The sequence below is a fragment of the Equus asinus genome, chromosome 24 (genome assembly GCF_041296235.1).
Source record: "Equus asinus isolate D_3611 breed Donkey chromosome 24, EquAss-T2T_v2, whole genome shotgun sequence".
Taxonomy (NCBI): Eukaryota; Metazoa; Chordata; class Mammalia; order Perissodactyla; family Equidae; genus Equus; species Equus asinus.
The window spans coordinates 12134744-12148917 of record NC_091813.1 but is presented as its reverse complement, the minus strand read 5'-3'; the positions used below and the strand labels follow the sequence as shown (position 1 = coordinate 12148917).

Below are 14174 nucleotides of genomic sequence, written 5' to 3'. Positions count from 1 at the left end.
ATGTCAATTTAGTTCATTGTAAAAGCCATTGACATTTCCTGAGAACAAGTTCATCCGTGATTCCAGGATCCTCTGTGGGCTTGGTGGGTAGGGAGTCAGTTGGCATGTCCCTCAGCTCTTTGAGAACTTTGTCTGCAGTGTTCTCTAGGAAGATCTCATTTTGCTCCTTGAGGTTGGAGTTGGGGTAAAATGTAAGCTGTCTGAGGACCCTGCTTGGCTGACTATTCAAAGCATTTGAGAGTTGAATTCCTCAGCGGGGGGAGCAGGGAATTGAGTTCAAACCTGGCTCTACCTTACTGGTTGTGTAGCCTTAGGCGGGTCACCTCTCTGAGCTTCAATTCCCTCACTAGCAAAGAGGGAGTAAGAAGAACACCTACTTCACAGCAGAAGATGTGAATTCCCTTGCCTTTCTCTGACCTGCCTCCTTGAGCTTTCCTGAGCCTGTCACTATTGTTTCCTTTCTTATTCATTTGCAGGTTGCGAGTTTCCTGAGGGTAGAAAGGGTGTCAGCAATGCCTGACTGGCCTGCAGAGGCCCTTAGAGGGAGTTCAAGATTTCCAGGGAGTCAGGAAAGTCAGCTGCTGACCCAGGAAGAGCCAGAAGCTCCCTCTGCTTCCTGAAGCTGGTGCAGAGTCAAGGTCCTGTGCAGGAGGTCTTTGAACGTGAGTAGGGTTTTTCTAAGCAGTGTGTACTGCGTGCTGTGGAGATTGGTGGGGTGTGGGCAGGTGATAGGAGAGTGAAGGGCAATAGCTCTGGGGGAATGTTTGGCCAGGTTATTGAGGGCCTTGAAGGCCACTCTCAGGAGAGTCAGTCTTTAAGCCGTAGGCAGAGGTGCTTGCAGGGTTTTTGGCTGAAGCACGACACAATCATGCCCCACCCCCTTCTTCTTTTTTAAAAATCTTTTTTCTTTGAAGTAATTTTAGACTTACAAAAATAATACAGCAAGTTCTTGAATACTCTTTACCAGCTTCCCCAAGTATAACATCTTACATAACTACAGGAGAATTATCGAAGTCAGGAAATTAGCATTAATATACTACTGTTAAAGAATCTACAGACTTTATTCAGATGTGGCCAGTTCTCCCACTAATGTTCTTTTTCTGGTCCAGGATGTAATCCAGGATCCCACACTGCGTTCAATTGTCATGTCTCTTTAAGGACTCTTTAATGTAGAACAACTCCTCAGTCTTTTTTTTTTCTCTCATAACTTTGACAGTTTTTAAGAGTCCAGGCCAATTATTTTTGTCTTTCGTGACCTTGACAGTTTTGAAGAGTACTGGCCAATTATTTTTGTAGAGTGCCCCTCAACTTGTATTTGTCTGATGTTTTCTCATGATGAGGTTGAAGTTATCCATTTTTGGTGAGCATCCCACAAAAGTGATGTTGTGTCGTTCCCAGTGCATCATATCAGAAGGCACATGTGATATTGCTGTGTCTCATTACTGGTGATGTTCACTTTGAAAGATGATGTGGTAAAGATGATGTCTGCTAGGGTTCTCTGCTATAAAATTACTGCTTTCCTTTTTGTAATTAATAAGTATTGTTTGGGGAGATACTTTGAGACTATACAAATCTTTTTATCATTACTTTCAACTACCTAATTCTAGCATTCACTGATGATTCTTGTCTGCAATATGTATTACCTTTGATTTTCCAAAGGTGATTTCTATTTGCATAATTCCTTCTCCATTTATTAATTGAAATTCAGTTGTAAGGATGAGCTGTACCTTCCCTATTTATTTATTCAGTTATTTATTCCAGTATTAACTCATTGATATTTATTTTATTCTACAGATTATAATCCATTACTAACATTTTTTGTTTTGTTGCTCAAATTGTCCCACATATGGTCATTAGGAGCATCTTCAAGTTGGCTCCTGCGTCCTTTTGAAATACTCCCATTCTATTTTGAGCACTTCCTTACTTTCTGACACCACAAGATGTTTCAGGCTCATCTTGTATTTTCATTGCCCCCTCCCTAGACTCAGTCATTTCTCCAAGGAACCCTGGTTCCTTTTCTTGGAGAATGACATCTAGAAATGAAGATCTGGGTGCTGAGTGTGTTCATTGCACTGAGGCGTCATTGCTTCTAAGCCCTGTCAGCAGACAGAGCTGGGGAATATGGGTTAGCAGTTCTTTTTATGGGCATTCTAGGATTGTGCAAATAAGAAAATATATTATATTTAATGGGAGCTACATTTCTCACTGTTGAAGAAAGGAATTGCAAATGAGGAAAGGGGAGAGGGTAAAATGAGCCCTGTTGTCTTAGATTGGAATCAGCGGTATCAGCATGAATTCATCGTTTTTTATATATATATACAAACTGATAGATATAGAAATAAATATGACCTAGCAATTCCACTCCCAGGTATATACTTAAGAGAAATGCATGGCATAAGAAGATATGGACAGGAATGTTCACAGCTGTACTATCATAATAGTCCTAAAATGGAAACTACCCAAATTCGTATTGACAGCAGACTAGATAATGAATGGATCTACCACTAGATGCAACAATATGGATGAATCTTGGAAAAATACAATTAATGAAAGAAATTTTCGCAAAAAAAATCTGTGTGATTCAATTTATATGAAGTACAAACACAGGCAAAATTAATCCATGTTGTGAGAACTCAGTATTGAGTGACTTTTGTGTGTGCTGCGGGTGGGTGGTGACTGAGAAAAATGAGGGGGCTTCTCAGATGCTGGTAATGTTCTGCAATTTGATCTGGGCGCTGGTTACACAGGTGTGCTCAATTCTTAAGATGTATACATGTTATACTTCAATAAAAAGTTTAAAAAAAATCTCTATCTCCTAGCTCTAAACTTCATGTTATCTTCATTTCCCCTCAGCGGCTGCAGCAACCCATTAACTGAATACAACAGGACCCACCACTAAACCTTAGGCATTAGAATTTAATTCTTTCCCTTAATCCTAATTGAAAGATCATGTAAACTGGTATTAACCTTCAATAATCTAATCTGGCCCCCTCACCCTCCTGGTTCCTTCCAGACTATGCGTGTTTGGTATTAGCCTTCCAGGGCTAGGACCCTTGATCCAGCCCCACCTGGTGGCGTAGGGTGGGAAAAGATTATTTAGGCCCACTCGACTAGAAGGGTGAGTAGGAGGGATAAGATTAGGGTTGTTGAAGGTTAACACCATCTCTGATCTTCCAGTTACTGCCTTCCAGGTTTTCTCATCTAAGATTAAGGGCAAGAATTAACTCTAAGGCTTCCATTTTTGTGAAGAATTATAATGAATAGGGCTTCTGTCCTGTGTGCTATTAAAAGGTACATTAAAAAAAAGATAAAATCATGACTGTCAAACAGATATAAAATAAACATGTGTTAAGTGATTTATAAATAGTGATTATAAAATAAACATGATTTAATTCTCTATTTCACAGAGAAACCAGAGGATGGATGCTTGTGACTGTGAACTGTCCACCCATTAGCATTTTAGCAGACTAGCAGAGTTCACAAATTTCTGCAGCTATATGTGTCCTGTATAGTAAAACTTCTTTGACAAAAATGAACATGTTCATTAACAGACCCAGAGATATAGGCTCTCTGTAGACGTAAAAAAAGGAGCAAAAGTATATAAAGTTAAATTATGCTCGGTATGCATATTTCAGTATTCCACTTTGCTTAGAAATTATCCAGGGGCTGGTGCTGTGGCTGAGTGTTTAAGTTTGCACGGTCCACTTTGGCAGCCCAGGGTTTTGCCAGTCAGATCCTAGGTGCAGACATGGCATAGCTCAACAGGCCATGCTGAGGTGGCGTCCCACATAATACAACCACAAGGACCTACCACTAGAATAACAACTATGTACTGGGGGGCTTTGGGGAGAAGAAGAAGAAGAAGAAGAAAAACCCCAGAAGACTGGCAACAGTTGTTAGCTCAGGTGCTAATCTCAAAAAAAAAAAAATTAAGTACCCAGTGAATATCCATCAATTAAATTAATCAGTCCAAGCTCTTAAGTTACTTAAAGATCCTGGAAAATATCTTCAAGCTGATAAACGACAAAATGTATTAACTTTTGAAATAAAATTCATCAGCATAACAGTTCAACTTTGTTAAAACAAATTTGCATTTATAAATTTAAACAATATGTAAAAGTACTGCTAGCCTATTTGATCAGTAAACATGCATAAGTTTAGGAAAAAGCATACCAAAGTAGAATTAAAATGTATACTCCTATCATACAAATAATTAATGTGCAAGTTTCAAGAGTTATTTTATTCACATATAAGCAAATAAATGTGGATATATATACACACACATACACCTCCTGTTCTATCACAAATATTAGCATTTGTTCTCCTCATTTGTTTCTACTTGTATTTTAGAGATCTTTCCATATCAGTACATAAAAGAACTTCCTCATGCAGTTTCTTTTAAAGCTGCATAAAATTTTATTATATGCTATGGCAAATAATGCTGCAATGAAAAATCTTGTCCATACATTACTTCCATGCATCAGAATATATCTTTATTCCTAGGTCAAAGGTTATGTGCATTTACATTTTGATTGATAATGACAAGTTGCCTTACAGAGGTGGTTTAATATACACTCATCAGCAGTGTATAAAAATGCCTTTTTCCTCACACAAGCTCCAAGTGTGTTAGAAAAGTTGAATATTTTTCTCAACATGATAGGTGGAAAATTGTTCTCTGAGTACTGTTTTAATTTGCATTTCTTTTAATATGAGTGAGGTTTAATATCTTTTAAAATATCAAAAACTATTTGTATTTCCTTTTCTGCAACCTAGATGTTCATATCATTTACTCTTTTTTCTATTGTGTTATTAGGCTTTTTCTTATTGAATTGTGGAAGTTCTTTATATATTAGAGAACTTCACTTTTGTCTGCGATATGAGTTGCATATATTTATTCCAGTTTCATGATTGTCTTTTCAGTCTTCTTACAATTGTTTTAACATAAATTTTTTTATTAACATAAATTTTAAATTTTTTGTAGTAAAATTTACCAGCATTTCTGTTAATACTTTTTTAATGACATTTGTGTTTTATGTTGTAGACAAACCTTTCCTACTACAAGGTTTAAAAGTATATATACCCATTTTTTTCTAATACTTCATGTTTTCAGGGTTTTTAACATTTGAATCTTTTTTTCTCCACAAATAGGATTTTTTATTTATCACCATTAAAAGTCTGAATTTTAAACAGATTCTTGGGCTGGTGGCTTGCATTCATCTTTAGCACCTGTCTCATCCCCAGTAGCTTTTCCACAACCTTCTCCATGAAACTCCATGACTTTTCCCAGTTCAAACTTGGGCTTCTTCAGCATTTTTACTTTTCCAACTAAGACATCATGGAGTGGATAAATAGATTGGCAAGCCTTTTCTGTGTCTTTCCAATGCTGTCTGGAATCAGTTTACTGACTACTTCTTTCAAGTCATCTGTCTGTACCTCTTGGGTCATGACTTCCATCATCTTCTTCCAGATTTGGCACGCCTGTTGGTGCTGAGCATAAGAGGTCTACTGAATCTGATTGTTGTGTTTTTTAGTAAAACCAACACAGAGAAGACGAGGCAAATAACCATTGGTAGTCTTGATATCAACAAGAGAGCTTCAATCATGGTCTGCCGTTTTTTGACCATAGAGCACATTCTGTCATAAGTAAGATCCACACCATGGAAATTAGATAGACAGTTTTTGCCCTGAACATCCTCAGTTATTAGCTTGAATTTTCTAAGTGCAACTTGATCATTCTGCAGATCAACAGGGCTCACTTCAAACACACAACCCTTGAGGCCGTCAGGTGTGATTTTGGTCCCTTGAGTTCTCATGACTAGTTTTCCTAATATTTCTTATATATATATTTTAAAATATATTTTTATATTTGTTTATTATTTATTTATATATATTTTATTTTATATATATATATTTTATGTATATTTTTAAAGGACTATTAGCCCTGAGCTAACATCTGCCACCAATCCTCCTCTTTTTGCTGAGGAAGACTGGCCCTGAGCTAACATCTGTGGCCACCTTCCTCTACTTTATATGTGGGCCGCCTGCCACAGCATGGCTTGCCAAGCAGTGCTAGGTGTGCACCTGGGATCCAAACTGGCAAACCCTGGGCCACTGAAGTGGCACATGTGAATGGTTGCACCCTCAGGCTGGGCCCCCACTATTTCTCATATGAACATAGCTGGTGCTTTCACATCATACAAATCTTTCTTAAAAGTTGGATCAACCACTTTCTTCTTGGCTCCCTTTTTGGTACCTTTCTTAAAGTGCTTGTTCTTGCTGATTGCCATGGTGCTACTCAGAGAGCCTAAAGGGCTACATTTGAATCTTGAGGTAAATGTGACTCATACCAATTCTATATTTTTCCAGATGACTATCTAGTTGCCCCAGAAACATTAATTACACAACTTTTTTTTCCTATACTGATTTTAAAATTTGCTTAGGAACCATACAAAATTCCTCCATATATTTAGGTCTTTTTCTGGACTATCTATTCTGTTTATTTGTTATGTTGGTTATTCATGACCAGTTCTATCCTCTTTTCATTACTGAAGCTTTATAATATGCTGTAATATCTGATTGGTATAGTTCCTCTTCTTCTGTTTTTGATTTTTTTCCTGGTTCTTCTTGACATTATTTATCTATATGAACTTTAGAATCAGCTCATTTGATTATAAAAGTATTTCATTTGCAGCTTATTTAATTTATAAAATAACTTAGAGAAAATTGCTATCTCCATGATCTTGATTCTTCTTGTCCAAGAGCATGGTATGTCTTTCCACTTGTTCAAGTCTTCTTTGGTGTCCCCCAATAGCATTTCCAAGTTTTCTTCATGGAGATTGTATCAGTTAGCTTTTCCTGTATAATAAACCGTCCCCAAACTTAATGCTTTTTTTTTTTTTTTGAGGTTTCTACAGTGATTTATTGTTCATTATTTCTACAACTTTTTCATGAAGATAATTCACATATTGAAAACATCCTAAAACATTTAAAAGACATTATCACTTTAAATAACTGACATTTTACTAGCAAAGTTATGAGAATCTACAACACTAAAATTCTTCTTACTTTTTTAAAAGAAAGAACACTGATGAACTAGTGGACACAATTTCCCTTCTTTGCGGAGCTTATCAGTGTCAGTTGCAACTCCAATAAAAGTTACATTGACAAATATTCTTGGCACAGTTCTTTCACCAGTCATTTTGTAAAGAACATCTTGAAACTGGCTTCCATATTCAAGTATGTCCAATTCTACCACTTTATAATTAACATTTGTGTAATGGAAAAGTTTTTTTGCCATTGTACAGTAAGAATGAGATATTTTTGAGAAAATTACCACACAATTATCAGAAGTCGTTACTTGGATCCGATTCACAGGAGCAATTGCTGACTTCCCCAAAGATGGTGATGTGCCGTTCTCCATCCCTGATGCCACAGTGCCCACTGCCTGCCAAACCAGCCCCCTGAGCAGATGGAGATGACTCCCCATCAGCGCCTTGCAGCACCAGGAGGGCATGGTGGGAGCGCAGGGCTGCAGCGAGCAGAGGGGCGGGTGACCGTGGCCTGGGACAGCTTGCCTCCTCTGGCCGGCCCTGCCCCTAAAGGTTTTAAACCACAAGCTATTATTTAGTGCATGATTCTGCAAGTTATCAGTTTGTGCTGGGCTCAGCTGGGTGGTTTTTCTGTTGGTCTCCTCTGATCTCAGGTGGACTCACTTATGAACCTGATCAGCTGATGGGATAGCTAGGACTAGTAGCCTTTTGATGGCCTTGTTTGGGAGGAATAGAATGACTACATGGTATCTCATCCTTCAGAAGGCTAGTCCAGGCTTTGTACATGATGTCTAATACTCTGAGATTTTCAGTTAGCTCTTCAAAATTATACGCAAAATTGCAGGTGCATTTGTGTGAGTATGTGTGCACACTCAGGGATTTAGGATTATCAAATCCTAAAAGAGGTCCATAATCCAAAAGAGATTAAGAACCAAAGGGCTGTGATCCTCCTGTGATAGAATTGAGGTAAAGGTCCTGGTTCTCTCTTCCCAATAGCATGAAGCATCCTCCCACCTTGGGTTCTTAAGTAACCAATACTATGTCACTGTGAGCGACCCTGGGGTGCTCTCTATTCTGCCCATCCTCAGCCTGCAGAAGTAGACTTTCTCCCAGTCCTCTGGGCTGAGGTTCCTCCTTTCAGGCTCTACTACTGACCTATCACTTCAAATTTGGTTCTCCTGACTGCTCCACCTTTCCATGATCTAAGTCTCATATACTGTTGGTAGGAATGTAAGTTTGTACAGCCTTTGTGGAGGGCCATTTGCCAATGTCTACAATAATTTTCAATGTGATGCCCTTTGACTTTGCAATTTCCCTTCCAAGAATCTACTCCATACATAATGAAACAAGTGTATAAAAATGGTATGTGGTATACTAAGCAGATGTTAAAATGAATGAACTATATCTATGTATACCAGCAGGAAATTACTTGCTAGACTTATCATTGAATAAAGGAAGCAAGTTGCAGAAGAGTGTGTGTAATACAATCCCATTCATAAACAAAAGTATGTCTATGAGTATGTATGCATGTATATTATACACTCTTTCATTCATACCTATTTTTATATATATAGCCGATATCTAGAAAAGTGCACATTCAACTGCTAAAGTGTAATTGCTTTTCTACACAAGGGTTAGGTTGAGAGTGAGGGTACTGGGATAATGGGGAACTTCATGTTAGACATTTCTCATTGTTGAACTATTTGGTGTTTCACAGCAAGCACAGGATACATTTGTGATAGCAGTAACAGTAATTCTTGTTGCAGCCAAGCTCATCTTTGTCCAGAAAAGGAAATTGAGGCCCACAGAAAGGGCCTTGCCCAGGTTTAGGCAGTAGGTTAGCAGCAATGAAGTGGAGAGGGGAGCCGATGAGGAAGCAGGACTTAGAGGGAGAATAGGTGAGCAGAGGAGGCCCAGCTGGGGAGACGCATAGAAAATGTACTGAGCATAAGGAGCAGGAGGGGCTTGGCACTGCCTCCTAAACTCTGAGTGTCCCTGGTCCAGTGAGAAAGTGAACAGGGCTTTGGGACTCAGCTTTGCAGCACAAGGCACAGTCCCTGAATGTGAAGGTGACCACGATGCCAATGGGAGATGATGCTGATGACTAGTTCTAACTACAGCTGAGGGTGAAGTGAGAAGTGTAGTGGGTGCCAGAGAGCAGGGTGGAGAGGCCCAGGGGTCACGAATTCCCCTTTCAAACGTTTTCTGTGAAGGAGCCCCTGTCATCACTTCCATTTTAGAAAAGGGATTGAGAATGGATAAGAAACCTGCCCGAGGTCACCCTGGACTCCAAAGCTTGCTCTTAAGTGTGAACATGCTCCAGACTGTGCCTTGAGCCCTGAGTATGGCCTAAAGTTACATAGTCCTTGGACACCGTTCAAATCACAATTAAATTGACCATGTTGCAGCACAAATTTGAAAACCACTGAACTTGACTAAGAAGGAACAAAGAAACAAAGAAAAAAAAGGCCTATGCAAGTATCTTTGCCCTGGAACAATTTTGCTTTTAACTTAATTCCCTAGGACTACAGGGTAGATGAATGGAGAATTCTAAAGTGTTCCTACCAGTCTGCAGATTTTATTTCTTAAAAACTTAAAATATATTGAGAAATTTGTATGTTGTAAAGCTTAAATGGGGGAGTGGGTTTGCATGTTTCTGACACAGGTATAAATGTAGTTTGTAGGGGCTGGCCCGGTGGCACAGCGGTGAAGTGCGTACGTTCCGCTTCTCAGTGGCCCGGGGTTCACCAGTTCGGATCCCGGGTGCAGATATGGCACCACTTGGCAAGCCATGCTGTGGCAGGCGTCCCACTTCCAGTGACAGGGAACTCACTACTTCTCCCAGTAAATTGTCTATCACTAGTAGATAGTGCTTCTGGAATTTTTTGGAATTTTAAAGCTGGAAACTTATAAATCATCAAGTGTAACTGCCTCATGAGGAAACCCAAGTTCAAGAGGTGGAATGATTTGCTCAAGATTGCATGGCTAGTTAAGTGGCAGCTGCTACCCTCTTCTGCCTTCTGCCCTTGCTCACTAAGTCCATTTTCCTTAATGCATCTGAGAGCCTTGGTACTGCATCCACCAACGCCCCCCACACTCCCCAAAGAACAGTTCCTGGAGGCCCCAGGCTGTCTGTTTGTGGGGCCTCTTTGGATCCCAGATTATATATATATAAAAATATATATATATATATATAAAAATATATATATATATATACACACACACACACACACACACACACTTTTTTTTTTTTTTGGTGAGGAAGATGGTCCCTGAGCTAACATCTGCGTCCATCTTCCTCTATTTTGTATGTGGGACGTGGCCACAGCATGGTTTGATGAGTGGTGTGTAGGTCCACACCCAGGATCCAAACCTGCGAACCACGGGCTACCAAAGTGGAGTGCCAAACTTAACCACTATGCCACCTGGCCAGTCCTAATCCCAGACAATATTGAAGGTTCACTGACCCATCCGTGGAACCCATGATGAGAACCTCCATTTTAGAACTTCTAAGTGATGAAGGCCAAATTCTCCTTGCTACATTCTGTAAGACAATCCTCCTCCTCCACCCCACAGTCACAGGGCTGATTCAACTCTACTCTGCTCCTGGGCTCAACCCAGCCTTCTCTAATCCCAGTGGCCCCTTAACCTCCACCTTGACCCCGCTTGAAGATGCCTGGTCTCGGGCTCACAGGCCCCCTGAAGGCTGATATCCGTTTACTAACCCGCTCCACCTAGTCTGGAGAAAGAGTTACAGCTGAATTGCTTGGAGCTCTCTTCCCCACAGTGACTATGGAAGAATGGCATATGTACATGCTCAGGAGAGGGGCCTGGCCCTGCCCACCCCCAGAAGCCCTCTGTGCTGCTGACACGACCTTGGATGATGCCTCACAGAGAGGGCAGCATGGCCAGCTCTGTGTTCCTGAGCTGGCCCCTCCTCCTTTTTTGAAAAAAGTTATTTTATTGAGGTCATATTGGCTTATAACATTATGCAAATTTCAGGTATACATTATTGTATGTCAGTTTCTGTATAGATTGCACTGTGTTTACCACGGATAGTCTGGGTTTTATCCATCACCATACATATGAGCCCCCGTACCCCTTCACCCTCCACCCACTCCCTTCCTGTCTGGTAACCACTAATCTGTTCTCCTTGTCCGTGTGTGTGTTTATCTTCCACATGTGAGTGAATTCATGCAGTATTCGTCTTTCTCTGTCTGGCTTATTTTGCTTAACATAATACCCTCAAGGTCCATCCATATTGTTGCAAATGGCTCTTGAATTAACTAGTTGTGGTGAGAAATCAGAAGGCATCACTGGGATCTTTTCCCGGCCTGAGTCTCTGCTGCACAGTTCCTCAGTGGCTTCAGAGGGGGCTGCTCTGGACAGTCCTTGCTCAGACTCGTGTTCAAATGGAAATGTCTTTTCTTAATAGATGCCATTTCAAAGAGGCATTTCAAATGAATCCCTTGCTTGAAGTAGAAATGGAATAATTTCTATAAAGGGAATTAGATGGTGGAGTCTGTTTTAAATACCTGTTTCACAGAGCAATGTATTTCACTGTGAATATATTGAATCCAGGGAATGATTTTATACTATGGTCACATCTGTAATTTACAACCAATAGGCCATGAATACACGTTACAAACACAGGCTTTAGAGTCACAGGGATACAGGTTTGATTCCTGGTTCTACCACTCACTAGCTCTGATTGTTAACAAGCTACTTAATTTCATTAGGCCTCAATTTTTAAATTGGGAAAATAGAATGGCAGTGCCCACCTCCTAGGGGTTAAGGTGAGGATTAAATGAAAAGATGCAAGCAAGGCTCTAATCATAATGCCTGGCACACAGTGAGTATTCAGTTAAGGTTTGTTCTTTTCATTAACATAGAAGTCATTCTGTGGGATTCCTGCAGATTCAGAGGATGTAATGGGATTTCATAAGGAGTTCCTGCCTCTGGCCAACAGTGTGTTTTGCAACAGGTGTGACAGGATGCCAGTACAACACTACTGACATGTTGAAAATTGAAATTTCATAATATATTTATTTTCAGTTTCCTAGGAAATACTTTGTAATACCCACAACATAAGCCTGGCAAACTGGCTGTGCAGATGTTAAAGCTTCATAAATGCTGTAAATACCCCAATTCTGTGTACATGTGCAACGTATTATTGCTTCACGATTAACCCTGGCAAAAAAACCCCTAGTCTGCAGAGTGTTTACAATATTTGTGCATTGCTATGGATACAGTGTCAAAGGCAGGTGCCAGCAACATGAACTGGATGTAGGGGCTTATGGCAGCTAACAACGATGGAAACTATTCTTACTCTTAATGCATCATTCTTGGATAATATTTACAAGATATTTGGGAGGTGAAGCATGCTGTGGAGAACATTACTTTGGATGTTTTGTGCAACACTACTGAGAGGGAGCTTGGTGAAATATTGAGGAGGTGGGGACCTAGGTCTGCCACCACACTGGCTGTGTGACATTGGTGGTTACGTTCATTTGTAGGTGCTCAGTTTCTCCCAGTGTAAAGAGGTGTGTATGTGTGTGGGGTGTTTATCTTAAGATTTCTGCAGTCCCTTTCAGCATTCTGATTACAAGTGAACCACGAACATGGTTTCATCTCATATCCTGTGTAGTTTGATGCAATTCTGGCTAAGTAGAGCAAAATTAAGATAGATTTGTGGAGGTGTCCAAGATTAGCTATGCTAGTTGGCCAGCCTGGACTTTCTTTTTCTATTGTTATCTGTCTTGTTCATAAACCTCGTGGGTTCCAGTTGGCTCTCATGCTGTCTTAGAGACAGATGTTTTTCCCCCTCCAAGGGAGCAGCATGGAATGTGGACAACTCAGCTCTTGTTGGCAAATTGTCAAGAATTAAATGAAAATCAGATTAAGTTACCAAACTCACACTGTCCTTGGAATCCTTTTCAAGATGCCAAAGTTTAGTAGCAATTGACATATTGCAACATGATTGGGTCTTTAAGTCATATATATCAAAATATTATTCATGTAAATTAAAAATACATGCTCACAAAAACAACAATGTACATTGTGCAAGAATACATGCACAGCAAACACATTGGAATTGTTGCCTGGGAGGGGGGACTGTAGTGGAAGGGGGATAAAAGGAAGCAAACAAAACAAGAGGAGAGTAGTTGCTGAGACTCAAAGAGATGATGACATTTACCCAAGGTGATGGAGCTAGTAAGCAGTGGGTAACAATTTGAACACAGTGTCACTCAAAAGGCCAGGACCTTGTTCTACTACATCCTGCTGCCTTTTTGCTCTTAAGTGGAAACTACGACAATAACAACAAAAGATTGAATTGCGGCTTGTTATTTATCAGTTCTCTCAGAGGGTTGCTATGCTGTTACTTTTCCCTCTGGAAGTAAACTTCTTGCAAGATTCCCTCTTAGGGAGCTTTGTCTTTATCAGATCTTGTCTTTTTTGGGTGATTTCATCTTCCAGTAACAGGAAAGGTAAGGTAAATTAATTCAACTCAGGGTTTCTGAGGTTGTATCAGGGTGAATAATTCCAGTTCACAGAGATTTTTAGAGGCCTCTAGAGAGTTAGAAAGTGGGAAGTTCTTCAAACTTTGGTTCTTAACGTGATATACCACTATCCCAGAGATGGGCACCTGAAATATATATTTTTTATTTTTTTTTTGAAGATTGGCACCTGAGCTAACATCTGGTGCCAATCTTCTTTTTTTCTTCTTCTTTGCCCTAGAGCCCCCAAGTACATTGTTGTATATTCTAGTTGTAGGTCCTTCTGGCTCTGCTAGGTGGGACGCCACCTCAGCATGGCTTGATAAGCAGTGCCATGTCTGTGCCCAGGATCCGAACCAGTAAAACCTGGGGCAGCTGAAGTGGGGCGCACAAACTTAATCACTTGGTCATGGGGCTGGCCCCAAGGCACCTGAAATAGCACAGCAGGTGTGTTGTGAAAGAACTTTTGCCCATTTTGTCTGGGGAATGTACTCCATGGTGGGCATCTATTACAAGACTTGACACCTAGGAAAAAAGTGAAATAATAATATTTATATGTCTTTACTTTTATTCGAAAAATTACACACAGAAATGATAAACTGGGAATTAATGATATTTGTTACATAAG

The 14174-nt window shown here is 40.0% G+C and overlaps 1 long non-coding RNA gene and 1 pseudogene across 2 annotated transcripts in view; one reads left to right on the top strand and one right to left on the bottom strand.

The window, feature by feature from the left end:
- The window catches only part of LOC139041844 (uncharacterized), a 33012-nt gene that overhangs the window by 15293 nt on the left and 3545 nt on the right, over nt 1-14174 (top strand). For both annotated transcript variants that reach the window (XR_011497852.1, XR_011497851.1), the window contains exon 2: nt 477-662. This is a non-coding gene — a long non-coding RNA (uncharacterized lncRNA). The remainder of the gene's footprint in view (nt 1-476; nt 663-14174) is intronic.
- Nucleotides 2740-6287, bottom strand: LOC139041836 (small ribosomal subunit protein eS1-like; annotated as a pseudogene).